Here is a 14,407-nt window from a genome sequence, read left to right on the forward strand (position 1 = left end):
TGAAGTCCAAAGTAAGTATTGGGGATTGACTGCCTAAAAATATAAAGGATGTTTGGGGGCCACTAATGTTATAAAACCACTACAGTGATCACTCAACTCTAAATTTATTAAAAATCAAGCAAGGGGCCCTCCCTGGTGGCACAGCGGGTTAAAGCACTGCACTAAGAAGCTTAAGCCACTTCCACATGAATTCGATCCCCGCCTGCCCCAGAGGAGATCCACATGGCGCGGCAGACCTCTCCTGGCCTGCCCGCTGCTCCCCTCAGCAGTGGACTTCATCGATCTGCCTGTTCTGCTCCCAACTCTGTCCCTGGTGAATCCTCTCACCCTCCACATCTCTGGCCTATACCCCAGTTCTGTACGAATAAATAAATAAATCTTTAAAAAAAATCAAGCTGTACACTTAATAAGAGTAAATTTTTCTTGACTATATCAGCAACCTTCAAAATGAAATTATGCCCATGAAAACTAAGAGAGTGGAGAAATCTAGCAGGGACTCCTGTAACCAAGTGGCTCAGACAAGGGCTCCAGTCCTAAGGCCCATTGGTGGCATGTACCCCTGAAAGGATGAACACTTCTTTTTTTTTGTTGTTTTTTTTTTTGTAAACCTATTATCCTAATATAATTATGGAAAACAAACAAATCTAAGTTGAAGAACATTCTACAAGATAGGTGGTCTCCACTCTTCAAACTATCGAGGTCATTAAAAAAATCAGGGAAGATTAAAAATTGTTCCAGAGTAGAGGTTGATGAGAAATGACAACTAAGTAGAAGATGGTATCCTGGATTAGATCCTTGGAAAGGATAAAAGGAAATTCATGGAGAATGGGTGACTTCCAAATAAAGTATGTAGTTTGAGTAGTAGAATTGTACCAATGTTAATTTATTAGTTTGGGCAAATTCAGATTTTAGAGTAATGATATAATTTAAATTTATTTAAAGCTACTTAAAGATGTTAAAATTAGGGAGCACATGTGAAGGAAATATGGGAATTTTTGTATTGTCTTTCCAATTTTTCCATAGTGTGAAATTGTTCCAAATCAAAAAGTTAAAAAAAAAAAAAAGACTTGCAGGATTTACACATCAAAGGGAATAGCATTCAAATACAGGGGGCAGATCTTGTTTCGATTTTAATTCAAACTAAGCAGCTATAAAAAAGTTCAATCATTTGACATAAACTAATAAACAGTAAAGAATTACTACTTTATTTTTGATGTGGTTTGATGAAATTTGTTTTGATTTTTAAAAGTCATATTTTAGTAATTCATATTGACATATTCATAGACAGAATGTGATGATATCTGGGATTGTCTTTAAAAAGACTTTGTGACAGACATAGTGGAATAAATAATTAAAGTATTATAATTTACCATCTTTACTGACCACACAAGGAACTTGTCTTCTGAAACTCAAATCTCAATAAATCACAGAAAAATGAGCAAAATCAATCTGAGCAAGATAGAATCGATGTTGTATAGTTGAGAGAACACTAAGAGAAGTGTGTGAATTAGCACAGACCACCTAAACTGTAATGCTTTATTTGTTTCTAAACCTCTTGTCTCTGTAAGGATTTTAGTGTAATCAGAAGCAGTGCTTTGTTCCCAGGCAATATCAAGATTTATAGTTTCTCACCCTTTCAGGTTTTGTGGATCTTTGGGTTTGGGACTTGCGACTTACAGGATATTTACTAATATAACACATCTGCTACTTCTCTGTTAAGTCATTCATAATCTTCTAGTGCAAAATGTACAACTTTTGCTAAGGGGTCTCTGCCCAACGAAGCATTCTTCTGGACTTTGTAATTTGCATTGATTACAGAGTTGCTTCCCACAGTATCACTCAGTGGGTATTGACTGTAATCTATAAAACCTTACATAGCCTTTTCCCGGTTTAAGAAGTGTGACACTGGTGGTCAATTCTAATAATGATTGATATTGATGTTGGTGACTGAAAAAAAATTAACATACTTATACCTGAAGTGTCAGGAGCAAGTTATTCCTAGTGTCATATACTCCGGAACCCTACTTTTACAAAGGTAGGTTCAGCTTACAGTACTAAACTTGGAAAAAAAAAATTGGAAAGTAGACCCTATTGCCAAAAATTAGGCCCTATTTCTAACTTTCTACTCTTATCTTATCCAGCATGACTTCAGAATACTTCACTTCCGTGTTGGCCATTCTTGCGGTTTCTACCCAAAGCTTAACCCCACAACATAGTGACAGAGTTAATGATTTTCTCATGAGGCAGATCTGAACAGGAACAGTATTCATATCAAAGACAACTGGTCCCACTTCCAGGTCCATCTTTGGGCCAAGATATGTAGTCGCCAACAGTGAGTTGGCGACTGTATTTTTGAGTCCTGGCGCAAAGTAAGATCCATCTGTTTTGCCCAGCCGTTTGCCTGAGTGCCACAAAATGGTCCTGTTATTAGTCTTATTTGTGGTCCTATTTGAGGTTAGAGGATAATGTAAATAAACTTCAGTCTTTCTTGTGAAGAATGTCGCATGGGAATTAAAAGTGGTTGTGTTGGTAGTGGTAAGTGATGTTGCGTCTCTATTTTTTCAATTGCTCTGTTTTCTTTGGATTGGGAAACAGACATTTAAGAATGAATTTGTCATCTGGAAGGATAGTTGTGACCAAGTTTCCCTCAACAGGATACAAGATGTTATTTTTGAGCTTCATTACCCTCACCGAGGGGAGAGAAAAAGAGAGGAAAAAATAAAGAAGACAGAAAGTGAAAGTAAGGAAGAAACAGAAATGAAGGGTAAGGTCAAAGAGGAGAAAGAGATATGACATGAGAAGAGGAAAAGAATGTAACTTAATGACTATAAACAAAAATGACTGTTATTTTTTACTAATACTTCAATTCATTCAACATCTGTTGAATTAAGAAAAAGGAAATCCAACTGATTAAATTGAACTGCTACTTGTCGGTTAAATAGTTTATATGTAAATATGCAGCCTGGTTTCCATCACCTTTTCTTGTCTGAACTAGATGGTGAATCATTTTCACCAACCATATTTGAGGGATGAGTAGAACAAAGCCAGTTGGTGATTCAGATTTATATAGAGGTGGGCAGTTTTTGTATTTCTGAATCATTTATAGGGATTGTTGTTTCCATATAATTTCTGAGCATGAGTTATTTTTGTCAGTTTCTTTTATGAAATGTTTTGTTACCTTATAAGGAAATATGTGCACTCCCCTCCTCTCATTCAGTTGTCCCTGGTGACGCCTTCATTATTTCTGTCTTTACACTGGTGCATTTTTAGTCTAATTCAGACATGTGAGAAACAGGGGGAAAGTTTAGTTATTCAATGTCAGTGATTTTTCTTTGATCCATTCATAGATGGGTTTAGTTAAGTGAATCTGAACCTGTTTGCATTTAAAACCTGTGCAAATCAAGTAGGTACAATATCCAAAATATTCATCTATAAACTTCAAGGAATAATGAAAACAGAATTCACAAGTGAGAGCAAGATGCACTGTATAATAATAGATGCAGTTTGAGATGTGATTTATGATTATGTTCTCTTATGTGGAGATATTAAAATATTACTTTGCACTAATGCAAAGGTAGTCATAAACATACCACATTTAGTGCTACAAACATAAATATACTATAATGCTGTAAAATAAACGAAGCATCATTGCATTATCTCCTTTTTGCATTAGAAACTATATTTTTCTAAATCCTGTCATGTCACTTATTTGAAGCTAAAAATAGGGATGACTTAATCTAGCTTTTTAAAACTATTATCTTATTTATAGATGGTGTTGTATGAAGAAAGAATTTAAAAAAATAGTATGACATTTTAAGCCCAAATATTTACCACATTCTTGGAGATTTTTTTAATTCTTGGACTCTTAATTTGAAGATTAAAAATATCTATTTTTTTTAATGGTTACAGTTATTTAAATCTGGAGGTCTGCTTCAAATCTGATGGCCTTCCTACGCTGCTTCTAACAGCAATGACTGCATGTGACAGGATGTGCAGTGTGATGTGGTATGGGAATACTAAGCCCACAATACTTTGCAGTGGATATTTTGTATTGCTAAATATGTTCATTTACCTCTGCTTCACCACCTGTCCCACCACCAACCCATTCATTTGAAAGTAGTGGCTCTAACACTTCTTTTCCAATTCCAATTGAAGTCATAATTTCTTCTTAACATGTGTATTCATATCATAGATTTTCTTCTTTATTCTCTGAAATTAACATTTTATGTAATCTTTAGGCTGTGAAATTGTGTTTGAGATTTTTTAAAAATCAGATAGAATATAGTTAAAATTCAGAGGCATTGAGCTTCTTAGTCATATCATTATGAAGTCCTTAGAATGGAGGCATATTTTGTTTTTCAAAATTGCGTATTTTTTCCTTTTTAGATCCTTTTCTTTTCATTAAAAAACTACTCTAGGAAGAGATTTTTTTTTAACAGAAAAAAAAGCCACGCTTGACTGATAATGCATTGCTTTGGATGGTGAAACATTATGAAAGTTTAATTTTTAATTAAATCTGAAATACCAATTATAACTGAAAGAGATTTTAACCTGTTTCTTTTCAGGCTGCCTGAAGTTACATTTAGAGACTGAAATCATTGCACCTTAAAAACAAAAGATTCAGCTACACTGCATTCCTGTAAGTGAAAGCTTCCTGTCTCTTTCTCAGTGTTTTTATGACCAGCCCAAAAAAGGACAAAAATATTAGTAACATAGTAACCAGACATAAGTAAAAATCACAACGTCCCTGAAGAAATATATGTTTAAATGATTCCCTTCTTTTAAAAAAGAAAGAAAATATGTTGAGCTCAATATTCAGCTTCTTTTTATCCACCCTAAATTGTGAATCCTTTCTTTTGACTGGTTTGAATTGCATTAGGGAGGGTATCACCCACTGTGCATCAGCAGGCGACATACACCCTGTCAGGAAGAATTCTTGTGTTATTGTACAAGTCTCATTGAAAGTAGCGGATTTCTTATGGCATCAAAGTAGATTCCTGTTTCTTTTATGATGTCATTAGAAAATTTTAGCCTTTGTGTCAATGGAAATGGAGAAACAGAAAGTTCATGATGACATCACAAGATTCTGTTGCCTTGAGGACGTTGGGCAAAACTAAGTAAAATGCATAATTCCCTTGTGTGCGTGTGTTCCCCATTCTGCTATGAAGCAGTCAAAATAGCACATCTTATGTCTTCCCGTGAGCTACAAGGCTGTCTCTCAGAGCCCCATTGTTCCATAAATGCATGTCAGAGTCTACCACAGTCTGGTCTACCCTTATTTAGCTGCTGTTTTGTCAATGTACTTGGAAGAACAATTAACATTTGGGATTTCAATGTCTGAATAACAGGCAGTGAATAGAACCCGAGCATATAAAAGATTCAGACGCCCAGGGTAAGAAAGCAGAAGCTTATAGTTGGTGGAGGAAAAAAGAAAAGCATTTTAATGCTGCACTCAAAGGTTGTGAAATACTACAAGGAAAGTCAATCTGTTTGTTTGTTTTTTTAATTTTAGATCAAAATGTACATTTTGGTAATGAAATCCAGAAGGTTATAATGCTTCCTATGTTTTGCAGTTTATTGTGTTACAAGGTCTTTTGCTAGAGAGTCTTAAAACACTTAAATACCATCCATCTCCTTGAGTCATTGGTGGGGCGCCATATGTGGGGTATTCTGCATCGTGGTTTTCAGAGTGGCACAGCTTCTGTCCAAGCCAGTACACTAAGAGTGAATCAGTTTCTTCCATTTCACTTTGATTCACTACATTCTTTCATTATTTACTTCATTCTTATGTGTTAAGTTTAGATAAGGTATTTAAAATATTTCTGCTTATTGTCTGAATTCCTGCTAGGTACATTTTTTGAGTGGTAATGCATGGACAGAGCAAGATCTTCAAACTGTCAGGGTATCTGGTAAATCAGAGGAACTTGGGCAGCTTATGAATATTACCCGCCGAGCACACTGACTGACTGATACGAGTGAATCAATGGTAGTTATTTATTTTGTCATCACTACAATAGTTCAAACCCAGAGATGGTAGGGTCTACATCAGAGTCTGTTTCTAATTCATTTTTTTTCAATCCCAGCTGCTTGTCATAATAATAGTAATCAAGAAGTAGCTGTTGTTGTTAGAATAATTACAAAATTTGTTAAAAGTCAGACTTTAGGATTTATTCTGTCAGAAAATATTGTAAAGAGGTATTTAATAAAGCTTTTGATAGTCAAAAAGACAACTACAAATAAATTTATCAAAGGTCAACTTCCTGTTCATCATGTTACATAAGGTTATCCAACTCCCAGTTTGTCCTCATTGATTCCACACTTATTTCTCCTGACCAAAATGAGAAGAGCCAATTCAGGTCATAACCTATTTGACTGTGAAATTGTCTTCAGTAGTTGTACATTTAAGTTTTTATCTACCTCCACCTGCCATACACTGAAGCTGTCTTCAAAGATCAATCTACCTGACTCCAGGTTAGATACTTTAATTGCTCTAATTGTACTTCAAGAAAAATGGGGCTAAAGGTACAATTGGTATTGGGTCAAGAGGCCAAGAAATTGGGAAGTTACTAATAGAAACATCTATTTTCAGTGCCTAAAAAGTTTAACCACTTTCTCAGCACTAAGACCACAACGTTTTTTTGGGAATCAGTCATTTGACCCCTTAAGTTTAACTTTCTGTTTATATGTAAGATTCTCTTCTCACCCATTTTAATTTATTTCCAAAGGGGGCCCTTCACTTATTAAATCAGCTTCTGGTGATGCAAATTAAGGACTCATAAAACTTGACCTCTGAGGCAAAACTAAAATGTTAGAATTTAAACTTAGTGAATTGTACTGTTATCATGTTGAATAACATTTAAGGACATCAAAGAAATTTGTAAATACATTTCACAGATTTTTTAAGATAAAGAAATTGAAGTGAAAGGGATTTAAATATCATCAAGTATTACAGGTAGAGAGAATATAAGAAATAAAGATCCAGTCACCACATTTCGAAATAAGTAAATTGAGGATCAGGCTAGGGCATGCAGTTTACCCAAACCCTGCTAACTACGAACACACCAGAACATCCTTGGATATCTCAGCCTGAGAGTAGACCCACAGTAGACTCTGGGTATTTTATCTTTCCTCTATATCAAGGGTTTCAGCAGTGTTTCCTGGGAGAAAAATGCTTTTGATTCAATTTTATGAGACCTGATGGACTACATATTTATTCCTTCCACCAAACAGTTCTAAATTCATATATAAAGGGGTATACGAATTCCTTTATTGTTACCAAGAATGTTTATTTTTTCTTTTTTCCTGTACATTGTGATATACCATTATTTGTGTAGTGAATCACACAGGTGCACATTTATTTGGTTGACATTATGTTTTTATGAACATTTATAAAAGTAGGCAGAAGACCATTAGAAACTGTAGCAGTTTAATTGGGCTATAGTCATGAAGAAGCCAGTAATCTGAGTAGAGTCACTGTGACATGGAATTCAGACTTCCCAAGAGTGTGCATCATGCATGCTGTCAGAATGTCACTGATGCCAAGGGTCATTTCCATCGAGAAAATTTTTTCAGGATCTAAAAAAAATGAGATAACCCTTAATAATTTAAAATGAATTACTTGTCCTGGTAATTTATTTCAGGTTTCCTTTATTAGATTCTGCATTTAGAAAGCCAAAGAAACCAGTATAGGAACTTTTTCATTATTTTTCTCAGAGCTAATTTCTGAGTGCATCTTGGTTTCTCTTTTAAATTTATCTTCTCCAGACTAGCCTAACTATTTGTTGCCCTAACATGTAGACCAAGCTCTGTTTTTTAAAAAGGCAACAGAAGAGTTGACATATAGAGAAGGGGAAGTTGAAACATGATGTCAGAGCAGAATCCTGGATGTAGGTGATCAACAAAATTCTTTTCTCAGACTTCTTAGATTGTTCTTCATCATAATAAATTAAAGTGTATCCTATGCCTCTCATGAATAAGTAATTTTACCAGGAAATATTAGATTAGTAACACATTTCTTATCAGCAAGTTGTTCATAATCTGTTGGACAACTTTCTTGTAGACAAAACCTTATACAGATATAGCATGGGGAGTGGTTGCCATTTCTTCTGGACCACCAAGGAGTAGTGTATTGACAAACATCCCAAGCAAAGGGATTAATAGAAATTACAGTGAGGAAACAAAGACTAATGATGGTGTGATCTGAGTGTAGGATGTTTGTTGGGGCCAGTGTTTTCTAAAGTGTGGGCTGCAACTCCTTTGGAGGTCATGAAACCAGTTGATATGTTTTCTTTCCCCTGAGATGTTGGGGTTCTGCAATGTAGGGTAGCTTACTTATCTGTTCTACCACTTTCAGCTTCAGATTTAATTTTTTGGATCTACTAATATACTATTTCTATCCTCTTTACAGTCTCCAGAGATTCATAATTTATTGTTTTCATTCCTATTCTCATTATGGATTTGTGCTTTCATGAAAATCGTTTTACTCTCATTTTCATAGTATTGTCATTGGGAATAGAGTATTCAACCAACCTGCTTTTGTGTGTATGTACTCATCACGTGTTTTGTTTTCTTTTCCGCAACAACATCCTTCACATCCTTTGTCCCTTTCGCTCTCCCACCTACCTCTTAACCGCAGAGCTCTCATTACATTTATTGATGTCCCCTAGTTGTTGTATTTTATTTTATCAAACCACCTCTTATGCAAACGCCCAGTATTTCTTTTTGTCACTCTGATGTGCTTTACTGCACATAATTTCCTTGAACTCTCTTCATTTTGCCATGAATCGGTGTATTTCATCTTTCTTTGCCTGTGTATTAATCCATATGTGGATATACCACACCTTCCTGTGCCTGGTGTCTACTGATGAAAACTGAGTGCTTCTATTTCTTAGCTATGGTAAATTTTGCTGCTATAAACATAGTTTTTTGCTTTCATTATTTCATATTCTTTGTATAGATGCCCAAGAGTGGGATTGCTGTTTATGATATTTCCATTTTTAGTTTTTTTTTCTTTAATAAGTCCAAATCACTTTTTCATAGCGTCTGCACCATTTTACTCTCCCACCTACAGTGTAACAGTTCCTCTTTCTTGACATCCTCTCCAGCACTTGTTGCAGAAAATCTTTTTAATATGTGTCAGTCTCCTAGCTGTGAGATAGATGGCATTTCATTGTGATTTTAACCCACATCTCTCTTACTCAGTGATAATGAGTATTTTCATGTATCTGTTGGCCTCCTAGGTATTCTTTTTGGTAAAGTGGTCATATCTGCTGCCCATTCATTATTTGGGATTTTTTTCTGTTTAAGTTTTATGTATCTTGAATTTTATCCTCTTGTAAGTTATAAATTATGTGAATATTTTCTCCCATTCGATAGGAAAAATATAATCTTCTTATATTTTTCACTATATAAATGCTTTTTTTAAAAAAGATTATTTATTCATACAGAACTGGGGTACAAGCCAGAGATGCGGAGGGTGAGAGGCTTCACCAGAGACAGAGCGGGGAGCAGAACAGGCAAATCTACGAAGTACACTGCTGAGGGGAGCATCCGGCGGGTCAGGAGAGGTCTGCCACGCCATGTGGTCACCTCCGAAGCAGGCAGGGATCGAACTCATGCGGAAGTGGCTTTAGCTTCTTAGTACTGTGCTTTTAACCCACTGCGCCACCAGGGAGGGCCCATAAACGCTTTTTTACTGAAGTAATTGCAATTGTTTATTTTTCTTTTTATTTCACTTGCTAGGGAGTTTGAAAATTCAAAGACCTCTTTATTATTGATGTCATGAAACATAGCACCGATATTTTTTCTGTATGATAATATTGTTTCAAGTGTGTGCCTACATATTTAATCTATTTGGAATTTATTTTTGTATATTGAGCTAGAGCATGAACCAGCTTCATTCTGCTATATGTGACCTTCCAGTTTTCCCAGGAACATTTACTAAAGAGATTTTCCTCTCCCTATTGTAAGGTTATGGCTATTTTACCATATATTAGGGTATGCTATGAACATAAATTTATTTCTGGGTTTTAGATTCTATTCCATTAATTGATGTATTCATTTTTTTTTTAAATCTAGCCTTATTGTTTTTAATACCATTGCTTTATATTGAAGTCAGGTAACATGATTCCTCTCTTTCTTTCTCTTTTTTTCAGGATTGCTTTTGCTATTTGGAACCTTTCATGTTCCATGTTAATGTCAAAATTTTTCCAATTTTTTTTGAAAATATTTTGATGGACATTGTGCTACTTTGTTTATGTTGATTCTCTTCATCAAGGAGCATGGGATATAGTTCGTTCTCCTTCTAGCATTGAGTCTTTTAGTGATAGTGTATAGCTAGCTGTCTTTATGTAAGTCCTTCCCTCCTTAATTAGATTGATTCCAAGGTCTTTGATTCTTTTTGAGGCAATTGTAAATGAAATTATTTTCTTGAGGGCCATCTCATTCATTGTTTGTATAAGAAAAAGCTAAGATTTCTGTCACTTTGTAGTATTATTCATCTATTGTTTCTAATAATTTTTTAGTGGAATCTTTAAGGCTTTCTGTATATAACAACATTTGTGACTAATGAGAGTTTAATTTTTTTTCCAACTTGGAGTTCTTTTATTTTCTGTTTTTGTCTAGTAGTTCCAGCCAGAATGCTAAGTTAACAGAAGTTGTGACAGTGGGATACTTTCTTTGCTTCTGGTCTTAGGGAAAAAAATCTTTCAGTTTTCATCACTAAATATTTTTTGACTGTTGGTTTTGGTTTATAATATGTGGCCTTTATAATACTGAGGGGGGTTACTTCTGTTTCCATCATGTTTAGAGATTTTAGCATAGTGGTTGCTGAATCTGCACAAACTGTTTATATTTATTGATATTATCCTGATCTTTACCTTTAGTTTTGTTGATAGAATACATTGCATTGGTATATGCATATTAAACCATCCTTGCACCCCTGAGGTAAATCTCACTGGATCACGATATATATTTGTTATATATTATTGAATTCTTTTAAAAAAGGATTTATTATATTTATTTCTTTATTTATGAATACAAGAGCTGGAGTGTAGGCCAGAGGTATAGGAGGGACAGTGAGAGGATTCACCACACATAGAATGGGGAGAGAACAGGAGAATTGATTAAAGTACACAGTTAAGGGGAGCAGTGGATTAGCTCCCTGACTGGGGATTGAATTCATGCTGCAGTGGTTGCCTATAGTTTCATAGTGCTGAGACTATGGGAGGCCCTGTATTATTGAATTCTGTCTTTTAGTATTTTGTTGAATATTTTCACACTAATGTTCAAGAATATTGGTCTGTAACTGTCTTGTGTTTTCTTTAGTTGATTTTGGTATTAGTTAATATTGGCATCATAATGTTGGCATCTTCTTGACGACTCGAGATTCATTGATAATCTGTATAGTCTTTCTTTTTAACTATCATTTATTTCTAATAATTTTTTATTAATAATAATTTTATTAATACCTAACCTCTACTAATTATGGGTATTATTCCTCTTTTTCAAATTGTTTTAGGGGTGATATTAGGTTAATTACTTGGGATTTTTCTTGTTTTTAATGTAGGCCTGTGTTATACTTATCCTGCCTTTTAAGATCTTTTTTCTGATAGATTCTGGTAGCTTGTATCCTCATTTTTGTTATGCTCATTTTTTTTATGTCTGTTTTAATTGACTCTTTTATCCAATATCTTTTAATCAACATGTTACTTAGTTTCTATGTATTTGTAGTTTTTTCCTGTTTTTTATAGTTGATTTCTAGCTTTATGGCATTATGATCAGAAAGAGCACTTTATATTATCTTAATCATTACAGTTTCATTAACAGTTGATTTGTGTCTTGACATATGGTCGATTCATGAAAATATTCCATGTTCAAATTTGAGAAAAATTTATATGCAGCAGATCGTCTTGTATTACTGTATTGTCAATGTCTCTTTAGCTCTGTTATGGTCTTTATGAAGCTCTTGATGCTTCATTGTTAGGTGCATAAATGAGTGTTTCTTGTTCTGTTATTCATATTATCATAAAGCATTTTTATTGGAAATCTATTTTATCAGATATACATATAGCTGTTTTTGACTTTTTTGATTGCCAATTATTTGAAGGATTGTCTTCTGCCCTTTAAGTCATTGCTGTTATTTACTAAAATGTTTTTACTGTAAACAACAGGAGGTTGGACTTTGTGTTGAAATCCATTCAGCCACTCTACACCTTTTGACTGGTGAATTCAGGCAAATTACACTTAAAGTGATAATTGAGATGTAAATGTTGTTTGCCATATTTTTTTTTTCAGGTCTCCCTTTTATATTTTGTTTAGGTTCCATTTTTTATTACCTTATGTATTAACTACTATTTATGTTTGTTTGAAGGCTATGCTAAGGTTAGTATTTAATAGACTATTGGTGTTACTTGTTGGATGATCTGATCTTCAACTCATTCTGATTGGCTATATTGTTATTCCTCCATTTCATGTAATTTAAGTGTCTTCTATCACCATATTTATGTTCTGTAGCTTTATTATAACACCTGTAACAGTTCGTTTATGTATCATTTTGTTTTGATCAATTCTTTTAGATTTTGCTATTTAGTAAAGTTCCTTACATTTCCTTCTGCCTTGAATTTTAATCTGTCAAAATAAAGGATTCTAGGCTGGTAATCTTTTTTCTTTAAGGACTCTGAATATCTCCTGTCATTTCCTTCTTTAAAAAAAATGTTTTTTAATTGTGGTAATGTTGGATTACAACATTGTATATGGCTTAGGGAAATAAATTCATATCTCCTTAGAAGTATCTCACCTTGCTGTAGTATTTTTACTGAAAAGTCTGTTCACAGCCTATTTGTTGTTCATGTATAGGCTACCTTTCATTTTTTAATATCCTGTCCTAGTCATCAATTTTTAACAATTTTATTATACATTTTCAGTTTTTATTTTGTTTGGAAATCTTTGGGGTTCTTGTTTTATGACAGCCGGTTCATTTCCCTGACTAAGATGGTTTTAGCAATTACTTTAAAAAAAAATTTTTTTTTTCTATTTCTGGGACCCCCGTGATATGGATGGCATTTATTTTTAGGTTTTCCCAAAATCTCTTACAATATTTTCCTTTAGTTTTTGTTGTTCTATTTGTGTGTTCTCTAACATTGTGCTTTTGATCTCACTAAATCTATCATTGTTTGTGTTTGATTGCTATCAAGGCCCTTATTGTATTTTTTAACTCTTATGGTGTTTCTTAGATTGATTAGTTCTGACTTTAACTTTCACATATTTTCTGTCTTTATTCTGTGCCTGTTTATATCATTTTTTTTTTGTTTTTCAGTTATATGAGCATTAGTATAACTTTTACCTTGAACTCTTCTTCAAGCATATTCCACAGCACTGCCTCAGCACCTATTGATGTGACTGGAGAATTGGTAATGGCAACAGAGGTTAAAAGGTAGAAAGAAAGAGGGGCAATCAAGCACTGAAGTTTGCCTCCATGAGTGAGTGTTGGGAATTCAGTATTTCTGCTGTGCTGTGAATACCAGAGTTGCATTGGTAGGGTAGAGGAGGGAGATCCACAGTGATTCCCTCTAAGCTAGCTAGCTGTGTGGAAAAGTGCGTCATATAGTTTCCTGCCAGCTTCCACCTCAAGGCTACGTTTGCACACTGGATAAAGCACTAAACAGATTGTCACTGAATCAGCATTGCAACCCTTGAACTGTTCTCTTTTCCAGTTCAGAACCTTACCCGGGTGTATTTGCTCCTGAGGTTAATAGGCACTTGAACTCTGTTTAGTCGAAGTATTCAGTTGTCTCTGTTTTAGTGTAGGGGTTGGGTGGCAAGTGTTCTGAATATCCGAGCCTTGGATGCAAGTAACAGCCTCCTCTATAAAGAGACATAGGTGATCCTACCTGTTTTCTGCCACCAATCCAGGCTCACATGTTCCATATTGAGAACCAAAGGTGTAAGTCATCACTCTGTCCCTCTACATCAATAATGTTCCCTTTGTCCTGGATGCCAGCTCTGTGTTGTCCCCTCATGTGTGCAGTACTGGGTCTCCAAAGTCCCTGATGTAAGTGAGTGACTCTGAGTGAATAATAATAGAAAACTCCATACAACTACTATCCTGGGTTGTATGACCCAGTATTGCTGTAACATAGTTACTATTAAAGGTTTGTCTACCCTATTCCATAATCCTGCTGTTCCTAACATATAGTACAGTTGTCTGTTTATGTCTCAGGTGTTACTAGTTTTGTCCTGTTGAGTTTAGTTGTGGGTATATGGAAGAGCTAACAATGCTATTTATATTCTACTACCATTTTGTGGGACTTTTTTCATGCTTTTCATGAAACAGGATCAAAGGGAAAAAGTTATAAAAAGTGTATTAAATGTTTTTTTTTAAGATATGGATTGAAAAACAAATATATTT

At 34.6% G+C, this 14,407-nt stretch overlaps 1 long non-coding RNA gene across 1 annotated transcript in view; it reads left to right on the top strand.

Moving 5' to 3' along the window:
• Positions 1 to 14,407, top strand: part of LOC105854337 — a 336,134-nt gene that overhangs the window by 225,622 nt on the left and 96,105 nt on the right. Inside the window, exon 5 of the long non-coding RNA XR_001146017.1 lies at positions 4,566 to 4,639. This is a non-coding gene — a long non-coding RNA (uncharacterized LOC105854337). The remainder of the gene's footprint in view (positions 1 to 4,565; positions 4,640 to 14,407) is intronic.

This window comes from Condylura cristata, unplaced genomic scaffold (assembly GCF_000260355.1).
Source record: "Condylura cristata isolate star-nosed mole 26May11 unplaced genomic scaffold, ConCri1.0 scaffold00003, whole genome shotgun sequence".
NCBI classification, from domain to species: domain Eukaryota; kingdom Metazoa; phylum Chordata; class Mammalia; order Eulipotyphla; family Talpidae; genus Condylura; species Condylura cristata.